This window comes from Ursus americanus, chromosome 12, assembly GCF_024610735.1.
Source record: "Ursus americanus isolate L20-20 chromosome 12, mUrsAme1.1.p, whole genome shotgun sequence".
NCBI lineage: Eukaryota > Metazoa > Chordata > Mammalia > Carnivora > Ursidae > Ursus > Ursus americanus.
Genome location: NC_142138.1, coordinates 71,619,210 through 71,629,829, shown reverse-complemented (window position 1 = coordinate 71,629,829; position 10,620 = coordinate 71,619,210). Strand labels below are relative to the sequence as shown.

General features: G+C 43.4%; 1 long non-coding RNA gene across 3 annotated transcripts in view; it reads right to left on the bottom strand.

The window, feature by feature from the left end:
* The window catches only part of LOC148109233 (uncharacterized), a 338,759-nt gene extending 328,600 nt beyond the window's left edge, over positions 1-10,159 (bottom strand). For all 3 annotated transcript variants that reach the window (XR_015726417.1, XR_015726418.1, XR_015726419.1), the window contains exons 1-2: positions 10,027-10,159; positions 8,947-9,042 (exon numbers count right to left, since the gene is read on the bottom strand). This is a non-coding gene — a long non-coding RNA (uncharacterized LOC148109233). The remainder of the gene's footprint in view (positions 1-8,946; positions 9,043-10,026) is intronic.
* Positions 10,160-10,620: the final 461 nt, after the last annotated feature.

Sequence of the window (10,620 nt, the reverse complement as noted above, 5' to 3'; positions counted from 1 at the left end):
GGGGCTGTTTCTGCAACACTCATGCCAAGACATGGCTTCTACTCCACAGTACTAGAGCACCTCTCTGTAGGGCTTGCAGGCACTGTGGGGACACTGAGACAGGGAGGCACATGTCCTCTCAGCTCTGGCAGGCCCACATTTACCAAGTGGACTGTTCACTGATACCAGACATACTAATTTACAGAGACTCCTTTATCTACGGGCAGTATACAATGTGCTATAAAGACAGTTAGCCACCCTGATCAAGGCCTTATTCAGAAAACACATCAATACCTTTCTTTTTTATTATTATTATTATGTTCAGTTAGCCAACATATTATGTTCAGTTAGCCAACATCATTAGTTTTTGATGTAGTGTTCAGCAATTCATTAGTTGTGTATAACACCCAGTGCTCGTCACAACAAGTGCCTCCATTGATCCCTTTCTGGAAAAAAAAAATCACCATCCCTCATACTCAGTCTGGGGCAAGGGAAGAGCTGAGCCTCACACACTATATCCTTCTCCTTATTTTTTCTCCAAACTCCCCTCCATCTGTGTTCAGGCAATCTTTTTTTTTTTAATAATTTTTTATTATATTATGTTAGTCACCATACAGTACATCCCCGGTTTCCGATGTAAGGCTCGATGATTCATTAGTTGGGTATAACACCCAGCGCACCATGCAATACGTGCCCTCCTTACTACCCATCACCGGTCTCTCCCATTCCCCCACCCCCTCCCCTCTGAGGCCCTCAGTTTGTTTCTCATAGTCCATAGTCTCTCGTGGTTCATTCCCCCTTCTGTTTACCCCACCTTCATTCTTCCCTTCCTTCTCCTACCGATCTTCCTGCTATTTCTTATGTCCCATAAATGAGTGAAACCATGTGATAATTGTCTTTCTCTGCTTGACTTATTTCACTTAGCATAATCTCCTCCAGTCCCGTCCATGTTGCTGCAAATGTTGGGTAACTGTTCTTTCTGATGGCTGAGTAATATTCCATTGTATATATGAACCACATCTTTTTTTTAATAGAGTAATTTTTGTTTATTAAAACTCTTTTTCAGAGTTTATGATACACAGCCACAACACTTCAACTACAAGAATCAAATGATGTGATTTTCTAAGTTTGCATCTTAAAAACAAAAACTTGTGGTCAGGACCAAGAATGAGATTCCTCTAACTTAGGCATCTAGATTTGGAATCTAGACCAAACAAGTTATGCACAACAAGCAAGACTCATTCAGAAATGAACATCCTACAAACATAGTTCTGTTCCAAGTGTGGGAAAGTACAGGAAGCTGGGAGATTTTCTTTTGCTGTTGGAGCCTTCGCTGAGCTTGAGAAGAAAAGCCAATCGAGGAATCCTGGCAGAGAAGATGGCAGGCACTGATTTAGAGGAAGAAGTTTATTTTTGCTGTTAAATAATCTTGTTTTCATGTAAAAACATTTTAAAAGATGTTCAAGAGTGCTTAGACCTGTCCTGCAGCCCTTGTTGGACTGGGAGCTGTTCTATCCCTCACTCATCTGGACGTTTGTGGAGCTGCCTCAGGAATGGGCAATGGGAAATCTTGCCTGGGAAGGTTTTTAAAATTGGAACTGAGAAAAAAGTAAACCCGCCTCTGAGTTTTTAGAATTTAGGATATAAGGCTTATGACGTGTCAGCCCCATGTTTCCCGGCAGGGTTTCAGAGAGGAGGAAGCCACTTTGCAAAGAGAAAGAGAAGCAGGAAGCTGTCTTGAAGAACGAGGGAGAGAATCTGGCAGTGTTTGAGTTGTCTGTGGTTCCACTGTTTACTGATGATCACCCAAATACCTTCTTGTCCTGATGTTTCATGAGAGGTAGCCCTTCCTCAAGATCTCTAAGCATACTTGCCATTTAAAAAGCCCAACTTGAGTTGGGTTTCTGTCCCTTACAAACTATTTTAGTTTCATCTAGTCCTGTCCAATTATTTAGATGTTAAATACAAATTAATATAAAATAAATATTGGATAACAATAGCCATTATTATTACTATTTATATATTATTGCTATATAGATAGATAATTACTGCTTATTATATAATGCTTACAATATGCCAGGCACAATTCTTTGTACTTTACCTATAATGTTTAATCCTCAGAATGATCTTGTGAAGTAGATATTGGTACATTTCCATTTTACACATCAAGCAAGATTAGGTAATTTGTCCAAATTTATATATATAGGCATTGGTGCCAGCATTCAAACCAAATGGTCTGGCTCTGCCATGCTGTAACCATTAGGCTTCTCTGCCTTTGATTGGTATGCTTCCTTTCTTTTTTTCTTTTAATAATATTTTTATTATATTATGTTAGTCACCATACACTACATCCCTGGTTTTTTATGTAAAGTTCGAGGATTCATTAGTTGCGTATAACACCCAGAGCACCATGCAATACGTGCCCTCCTTACTACCCATCACCGGTCTATCCCATTCCCCCACCCCCCTCCCCTCTGAGGCCCCCAGTTTGTTTCTCAGAGTCCATAGTCTCTCATGCTTCATTCCCGCTTCTGATTACCCCCTTTCTTTATCCCTTTCTTCTCCTACTGATCTTCCTAGTTCTTATGTTTCATAGATGAGAGAAATCATACAATTGTCTTTCTCTGCTTGACTTATTTCACTTAGCATTATCTCCTCCAGTGCCATCCATGTTGCAGCAAATGTTGAGAAATCACTCTTTCTGACGGTGAGTAATATTCCATTGTATATATGGACCACATCTTCTTAATCCAGTCATCTGTTGAAGGGCATCTAGGCTCCTTCCACAATTTAGCTACTCTGGACAATGCTGCTATGAACATTGGGGTGCATACAGCCCTTCTCTTCACTACTTCTGTATCTTTGGTATACACCCAGTAGTGCAATTGCTGGATCTTAGGGTGGTTCTATTTTTAACTTTTTAAGGGACCTCCACACTGTTTTCCAGAGTGGCTGTACCAACTTGCATTCCCACCAACAATGCAGGAGGGATCCCTTTTCTCCACATCCTCTCCAACAATTGTTGTTTCTTGCCTTGTCAATTTTTGCCATTCTAACTGGTGTAAGGTGGTATCTTAGTGTGGTTTTGATTTGAATTTCCCTGATGGCTAATGATTTTGAACATTTTTTCATGTGTCTGTTAGCCATAGGTATGTCTTCATTGGAAAAGTGTCTGTTCATATTTTCTGCCCATTTTATGAATTGTTTATTTGTTTCTTGTGTATTGAGTTTAAGAAGTTCTTTGTAGATCTTGGATACCAGTCTTTTATCTGTAGTGTCATTTGCAAATATCTTCTCCCATTCCGTGGGCTGCCTCTTAGTATTTTTGACTATTTCCTTGGCTGTGCGGAAGCTTTTTATCTTGGTGAAGTCCCACAAGTTCATTTTATCTTTTGTTTCTCTTGCCTTTGGAGATGTGTCATGAAAAAGGTTGCTGTGGCCGATGTCATAGAGGTTGCTGCCTATGCTCTCCTCTAGGATTTTGATGGATTCCTGTCTCACATTGAGTGGACCACATCTTCTTAATCCAGTCATCTGTTGAAGGGCATCTCGGCTCCTTCCACAATTTAGCTATTGTAGACAATGCTACTATGAACATTGGGGTGCATATGGCCCTTCTCTTCACTACGTCTGTATCTTTGGGGTAAATACCCAGTAGTGCAATGGCTGGATCATAGGGTAGCTCTATTTTTAACTTTTTAAGGGACCTCCACACTGTTTTCCAAAGGGGCTGTACCAACTTGCATTCCCACCAACAATGTAGGAGGGATCCCCTTTCTCCACATCCTCTCCAACATTTGTTGTTTCCTGCTGTGTCAATTTTTGCAATTCTAACTAGCATAAGGTGGTATCTCAATGTGGTTTTGATTTGAATTTCCCTGAGGGCTAATGATTTTGAACATGTTTTCATGTGTCTGTTAGCCATTTGTATGTCTTCATTGGAAAAGTGTCTGTTCATATCTTCTGCCCATTTTTTGATTTGTTTATTTGTTTCTTGTGTATTGAGTTTGAGAAGTTCTTTGTAGATCTTGGATACCAGTCTTTTATCTGTAGTGTCATTTGCAAATATATTCTCCCATTCCGTGGGCTGCCTCTTAGTTTTTTTGACTGTTTCCTTGGCTGTGCAGAAGCTTTTTATCTTGGTGAAGTCCCACAAGTTCATTTTATCTTTTGTTTCTCTTGCCTTTGGAGATGTGTCATGAAAAAGGTTGCTGTGGCCGATGTCATAGAGGTTGCAGCCTATGTTCTCCTCTAGGATTTTGATGGATTCCTGTCTCACATCAAGGTCTTTCATCCATTTGGAGTTTATCTTTGTGTATGGTGTGAGAGAGTGGTCAAGTATCTTTGTGTATGGTGTGAGAGAGTGGTCAAGTTTCATCTTTTGCATGTAGCTGTCCAATTGTCCAGGCACCATTTATTGAAGAGACTGTCTTTTTTCCACTGGATGTTTTTTCCTGCTTTGTCAAAGATTACTTGCCCAAAGAGCCAAGGGTCCATTTCTGGGGTCTCTATTCTGTTCCATTGGTCTATGTGTCTGTTTTTGTGCCAGTACCATGCTGTCTTTGTGATCACATCTTTGTAGTATAGTTTGAAATCCGGCAACATGATGCCCCCAGCTTAGTTTTTCCTTTTCAACAATTCCTTGGCGATTCGGGGCCTTATCTGGTTCCACACAAATTTAAGGAAAACTACCAAACTCATTCTATGAGGCCAGCATTACCTTGATCCCCAAACCAGGCAAAGACCCCATCAAAAAGGAGAATTAAAGACTGATATCCCTGATGAATATGGACACCAAAATTCTCAACAAGATCCTAGCTAATAGGATCCAACAGTACATTAAAAGGATTATCCATCATGACCAAGTGGGATTCATCCCTGGGATGCAAGGGTGGTTCAACATTCGCAAATCGATCAGTGTGATAGATCATATCAACAAGAAAAGAGTCAAGAACCATATGATCCTCTCAGTTGATGCAGAAAAAGCATTTGACAAAATACAGCATCCTTTCCTGATTAAAACCCTTCAGAGTGTAGGAATAGAGGGTACATTCCTCAATTTCATAAAAACCATCTATGAAAAGCCTACAGCAAATATCATTCTCAATGGGGAAAAGCTGAAAGCCCTTCCCTTAAGATCAGGAACACGACAAGGATGCCCACTCTCACCACTATTATTCAACATAGTACTAGAAGTCTTTGCAAAAGCAATCAGACGACAAAAAGGGATCAAAGGTATTCAAATCAGCAAAGAAGAAGTCAAAATGTCTCTCTTCGCAGATGACATGATACTCTATATGAAAAACCCAAAAGACTCCACTCCCAAATTGCTAGAAATTGTAGAGCAATTCAGTAATGTGGCAGGATACAAAATCAATGCTCAGAAATCAGTTGCATTTCCATACACGAATAACGAGACCGAAGAAAGAGAAATTAGGGAATCCATTCCATTTACAATAGCACCAAAAACCATACATTACCTTGGAATTAACTTAACCAGAGACGTAAAGGACCTATATTCTAGAAACTACAGATCACTCTTGTACGACATTGAAGAAGACACAAAAAGATGGAAAAATATTCCGTGCTCACGGATCAGAAGAATTAACATAGATAAAATGTCCATGCTACCCAGAGCAATCTACACTTTCAATGCTATCCCGATCAAAATACCGAGGACATTTTTCAAAGAGCTGGAACAAACAGCCCCTAAATTTGTGTGGAGGCAGAGTTCTTCCAGACGTCTGCGGGGCCCGGCTTATAGAAAGCTGAGCGGTAACGTTTCCTTCGTTGTGTCAGGGAATTCATGTGCGTGTTCCCATCCGGACCCGTGCTCTCCCTGGCCACCTCTTCTCCTGCAGAAACTCAGTCCTCACTCAACAAACTCCAACCTCCCTTCACTACTACACCCTTGGTCACATCTTGTAAAGATCATTCCCTGATGAAATGTGGCTGCCTGTGTCAGATCAGCAACTCAAAATGGCAACAGACTGTACGTTATCTTAAGTGCCCAGTGAATAGTGAGAGCTAACAACACCTATCCCTTGTTGAGCGTTTACTACGAGCTAGCACGGCTCTGAGAACTTAATCACAATAATTTCGTGAGGTATTATTCTCACTCATATTTTGTGGATGAGAAAACAGAGCCACGAAAAGGTTAAAGCAGCTTTTCCAAAGACACACAATGAGTAAGTGGCAGAAGCATGATCTGAGCCCAGGCAATCTAATGCTAATAAGCCAATACTATTATTAAACCATTATGTAATTCTGCCCCTTGAAGAGATCAGAATAGTTAATATCATGGTTAGAAAGATGTAACTTACGATTTGCCATTGGCCTTGCTTCCCAATGAATTCTAACTTCTCTTCCCTTGATGTTTACATTTGATGCTTTCACCCTTCGCATCTAAAATGTTATACGCAAGTAATGAATCATGGAACTTTACATCAAAAACTAGGGATGTACTGTATGGTCACTAACATAATATAATAAAAAATATTATAAAAAAATAAAAATAGGGGCGCCTGGGTGGCACAGCGGTTAAGCGTCTGCCTTCGGCTCAGGGCGTGATCCCAGCGTTCTGGGATCGAGCCCCACGTCAGGCTCCTCCGCTGTGAGCCTGCTTCTTCCTCTCCCACTCCCCCTGCTTGTGTTCCCTCTCTCGCTGGCTGTCTCTATCTCTGTCGAATAAATAAATAAAATCTTTTAAAAAAATAAAAAATAAAATGCAACAGGGTACGTTGTTACCTTGTCATAATGGAGTATAAAACAAGGTCTCAGTGGGACTACAGCCCATGTTAAGTTCAGGAGCAGTAAGGGTCTGTGTTCCTATCTGCATCAAGGTTGACTCCAAGTTCCCAACTGTGCAGACCAGATGGATCGTGTTAGCACTAAGAGAATTCAAGCATCCAGAAGGTTTGAGAGCAAGGTTTGAGAAACAGATATTTAGTCGAGAGTGTTCATTCAGTCAACAACTATTTTTAGAGCCTTTAGTAGCTGTACTGCACTGCATCCTGGGGACACGAAAGGGAACCAGATGGAGTCCTTGCCATCGCAGCATCATTAGAGGACACGCTAGAGGAGACTGAGAATAAACAAGCAAAGAATAAGAACCAGGACACCATGACAAAATAACCAATGGGACCTCTTTTATACAGGGCATTCAGGAAGGTACTAAATTTAAGATGCTCAAAGATAAGCAGGTGGATATACAAGTCCTAATGACATGTTGTCCTTAAGGCCTTTAGACCAGCTTCCCGGGTACTTCCGTATTTAAGAATAGTTCATGATGCCGTAATACAAACTTCTTGACCTGGTGCTCCAAACTCTGCTCCAGCCCCTCCCTGCCTATCTACCATCTTCCCACAGCACTCCCAAACACACCCTCTCTGTTCTATTCAGGCTAATGTCTCATTGTCCCACAACACCCCAAGTTCACCACCACCCTGTTCACCACCCTACACATCTTTTTTTTTTTAAGATTTTATTTATTTATTCGACAGAGATAGAGATAGCCAGCGAGAGAGGGAACACAAGCAGGGGGAGTGGGAGAGGAAGAAGCAGGCTCATAGCAGAAGAGCCTGATGTGGGGCTCGATCCCAGGACACCAGGATCACGCCCTGAGCCGAAGGCAGACGCTTAACCGCTGTGCCACCCAGGCGCCCCTCTCCCCTACACATCTTAATTCTACCCATTCTTCAACACCAGGCCTCTTCATTCTTATCCACTACTAAGTACCGCTCTCCTCCAAACTACTAGTTCTCAGTTAATTACCTAAATACAGCCTTCTGTCCTGCACTGCTGATCCACACACAACATAATCCAGGACTTTAACACCAGGTAACACAATCACCTCCCAGCAAATGTGGGCAGGAAGGAGACCCAGCACATGTCCTGAGTTCTCAGGGCCAGAGGAAGAGAGAGGTGACTCAGGCTCAGAGAGGCAGCTCAGGGGGACCAAGCAGAATGCCCAAGGAGCACAATTTCCAAGGAAGAGGACACAGAGTCTCCAATCAAGCGGACAGATCTCAACAACTGTCAATATGGGTGACAAAGAGACAGTTCTAGAGGGGAACTAAGTAAGGGCCAAGGTGGGGCATCTAATCAAAGCCTAGGAGTAGAGGGCAAAGCAGAAGCCCGGTCTCATAGACTAGTCCAACACAGTGTAGAGGGAATGCAGAATCGGGACCTAGAGATAACGAGGGAGGGGTACCATGTATCAGCTGACAGCAAATGGAATCTGGGAAGAGTCCGGGAATGGGTGACCAAGTTTGAGAACTAACTCAATTCCAAGGTGTAAGTAGAGATCATCAGTGGACTTGTTTGGGGGGAAGCAGGGAAGGCAAATGAAAGAGAGGAGATGAAGACCAAAAATGTTTATTAGTCCCTTAGGTGCAGGGGTCATGCTTCATTTCTAGTCTCCACAGCACTCAAATAAATATTTACTGATTATGTAAAAAAGAAAGATCACAGGCAGTTTTGATATTACCCAACGGGTGGAAATACGCCAAGCTGACCTGAGTCATCACTTAAGCAGGCTGTGTACTGTGCAGCTTTACAAGAAGGCGCCATCGCCTCGGCAAACACGGAGTCGTGATGGGATCTGGTACATGAACACAGGACTAGGAATGCGGCAGTAAAGCTACACCAACTTGCCAGTAAGACCCCACATAAGACCTTAAACAAGTCATTTCACTTCTCTGAGCCTCAGTTACCGCATCTGTAAAAGGGTATACAATATCACTGCCGCAAATTTTTCACAGTTTCTAGACCACCCTTCCCCCAGATTTCTGCCTGGCTAGCTTCATTTCTTCTGAATCTTTGCTCAGATTTTGCTTTCCTCATGAGTTCTATTAGCCACCCTCTTCAATACCGCAAACTGCCCATCCCAACAACCCCACCCCCACACACTCAGGTTTACACTTTTCTTTTTCATAACACTTCTAACAAACTATGTGACTTACTTACTTATTATCTTTATTGCTGCCTGCTAGAACGTAAGCTCCATGAGGGCAAGGATCTGTGTTCTAGTTCACTGATGTACATCAAGTCTTTGAAAAGCATCTAGAATAGAGTAGGCATCCAATAAATATTTACTGATGATCACATGAATGGATCCAATAAAGACCAAAATCTTGAGAAGGAAAAAGACCAGAATAGTAAATCATTTATGTTCTCCCTGAGGCCAGGAGCTCCTGCCCACAGCTTCATGCATCCCTATCCCCCACCCAATACTCTGTACCGTAGGGTAGGGCAGATGTTCAATAAGCCCCTGTGAAATTAAAGGACCCGAAAGGGCAAACACACCCACGGTGCTCTGGCGCCACCTGCTGGAAACTCTATTTAATTGCCACCTAAGCAATTAAACTAACAGGAATTTCCAGTGGAGAAAATGGAATTGCAGGGAACACCTCCCTTGAGAAGTGAGGACGTCCGGACTACACGTAAAAAAGGGAGGAAGGAGGCTAGCCCAGGAATCAGAAGTTTCCAAAGGCTCCTGAAAGAGAGAGTTAAAACCTCCCCTGAAGGGCCACATGTCCCTGTGTTTCCCAGAACAACTTTTCCACCTACAGTAGTAACAAAAATTCCACGTACTAAGCTGTTTTAAGCACTTCCGGTATTATTTCATTTAATCAACCCTTTGGTGCCGGTACCGTTGTCACCATTCTATAGATGAAAAAAATTCCTTTAAAAATAAAGGTTTTCAAAACGAAAAAAACAAAAGCTTCCATTTAAAGCACAGAAACCATTCACACTAAAATATTAATAAGAGACATCAGGACAAGGCGTGCGCACTGGCCGGCGCGACACCGCCACGGAGGACCCACGAAACGTCAGGGAAACAGGAACCCGACCGCGCCCCAAAGCCGGCTGGAAGCCCCAGGACACCCATGGCCCCTCCCGGCCGAGCGGGCGGAAGTCTAGACCGGCCCTTCCCGGAAGCGCGGCCCTGGTCTCTCCCGCACCGCGGCCAGGGCGGGCGCAGAGCCGGCGCCCCGCCGCCCCACCCGCGCCGCCCGGAGGGCCCGCGCGCAACCCCGCCCTTACCGCCCGGGAGATGGGGGGGGACTCGGCTCCGCGCCTCGGCGGCGCCCCGCTCGGGAGCGCTCGGCCGCCCCCTGGCGGGTAATGCTCCAGGGTCTCCCCGCCGCTGCGGCCCGCCTCCACTCGGGCGCGGAACACCAAGCGCTTCCGGGACGGCGGGCCGTGGCGCCCCCTGGTGGCCGGCTGGAGCTTCGCCTCCCCCCCTCCCTGGTTGACAAGTTTCCCCCAATGGAGTGTGCAAGATGGTTGTAGGTGCTACGTACACTTTTGACAATGTTTGAGTTACTTATTCTTGAGCGTGTTAGAAAAAAATTAAAACTAATGCAACAAATCCCATTTATCTCGTATAGTGTTTAAGTGTAAGGGTAAGTTGTGTGTGCGCGCATATAGAAAACCTGGCTAAGTTGTATGTGTGTGCATATAAAATCTGGTTTTATTTTTATGATATAAGAGATGAAATAATCCAGGGCTAAGCAAGTAAATGGGCACGTGCAACCTCTGGCAATTGAACAGTCTCCCACTTCGTAGCTTTGTTTTTTTAAGTTTTTATTTTAATTCCAGTTACTTAACATAGTGTACAGTATTGTGATACATCAC